We start from the raw sequence: 2010 nt of genomic DNA on the forward strand, positions 1-2010 counted from the left end.
GTAAAATTAATCAAAGATATGGACAAATAGATTAAATCCTGTTTACATGTATAGGGAGAGAGATCCCAAATTAATGTTTTGGAGGACAATTTTGTTGTAACAGACATAATTTGGGAGGCTCAGTTGCCACAGAACTGGAAGAAAACTGAGATGGCACTGTCATCTAGATTCAGCCTTTGTTTAACATATATTCCAAATCTGATCCTGCTTCCACCAGGCTGCCAAAGGAGTAGCTGACATGCTGTCCTAGCCACAGGAGCTGCTGAGAGGAGGAGTCATGCCACCTCACACTCGCGGCCTGGTACACAAAAAGCCAGCCGAGAGGATTTACAGAGGCTGTGGGAGAACGTGGGTCATTCCGGGCATCTCAGGTGATTTCATTCTCAGTCAGTCACCCCGTGGATTTAGCAGACCCCACAGAAATTAGTTTTGAATTACTACCAGCCTTAGGTGTCACACCGTCTCCTGTGCCAAGGTGGGCACCTCAAAGGAGCCAGGCCTAAGGGAAATGGGATTTGTGTGCACTGTAAGGTGGGTTTTGGGGGACTCCCCATATTTCACAGATTCATCTCCGAGGCCTCAGCATAGCACTGGCCTGAGGCCCAGGCTGCAGACCACGGCAAATGGTGGCTGTAGTTTTCCCAAGTTTGGAGTAAGACCATGTTTAACAGAGCAAAGATGCTTAGGTGGGATGGCCAGCGTAATTCACAAAAAACTGAGTGCCTCTTCTTTGAGGTAGTTATGGGCTTGTGTGGGAATACAGCTGAGTCACACTTACCTTATAAGTGGACTGGAAGAGGTGTATGTAGGGGTGGGTAACATCCTCTGGGATGTATCATACTGAATTAAACCGACTTCCATCTAACTGGAAAGCTGCTTAAAGGCTCATTATACAAAGCCATCTGCTTCCGCAGATGGCTATACATCTTCACAGGCAGCCACGATCAATGTTGAGCTGCAAGTTGGTCTGGGCCAAGCACGGCTGCAGCTAGAAATGTCGCACCATGCCCTTACCTCCTGAGGATACTTCTCAAGATTAGGCAGGTGGCCTTACCAAACGAATGGCAAAGGCGTTTTAAAAGCCGCTCGAGAACTTGTGCTTTGATCAAAACCAAATGTTGCAGCATGTTTCAGGACTATTCACGCCAATATTGCAGGCTAAAGCTTTAGAACCCTTTTCGTATCTCTCTGCCACTGATGCACCGTCAGCCAACTCCATGTCGGCTTCATCCCAACAACTGCCCAGTCTTTGGAAAACCTTCCTGTTAGTTTACCTGGGATAATTTTACTTATTTTTCTTTGATGTTGTCGAGTATGGTTGTACTCTTTGTATAGGAACACAAGATAACCTTACTCGCTACTTTCTTAAATTGGACACTTATTAATCTTCCAGGTTTCACCTCTTGCTGGAACTCAGAGCTGCAAACGATGCTTAACGTACCAACGCTTTCTGACTGAGCTCCTCTCTACCCTGGATACAAGAGACCCTAATAGTTATGTGGAAATGTCATCGCCCCTGTTCAGCATGAAGAAGTTACAGAAGACGGACCTTCATCCTTCTGCAACCCCTAGGATTAAGGGTCCTCTTGTAAAAGGGAGGGGGGAAATATGTAAGAAACATTCAAACCAGAGCGACTCCATTTTGAACAAGGGCTAAGAAAAATGAAGCTGGGGCCTGTTGAGCTGCATTCCCAGGAGGTTAAACTTTCCTAGCCTTAAGACGTTTACAGTTGAGGGAACAGATTAATAATGTTTCCTAAACACACTCAGGACTTAACAGACCCAGGAATGTCTTGATACTTTGAGAACAAAAGCATTTGTAGTTTTAAATATGCACTGTACCTAGTAGGATGGATGCTTTTCTCTTCATAGTTTTGGAAATGCCCCACCCTGTCTATGGAGTCACTATTTGTTCACTCCTTTACTTTAATAAAGTTGCTTCCATTTTTCACTGTGCACTTGCTCCAAATTCTTCCTTGCATGAGACCCAAGAACCCTCTCTTGGGGTCT

Source organism: Papio anubis, chromosome 5 (genome assembly GCF_008728515.1).
Source record: "Papio anubis isolate 15944 chromosome 5, Panubis1.0, whole genome shotgun sequence".
Lineage (NCBI taxonomy): Eukaryota > Metazoa > Chordata > Mammalia > Primates > Cercopithecidae > Papio > Papio anubis.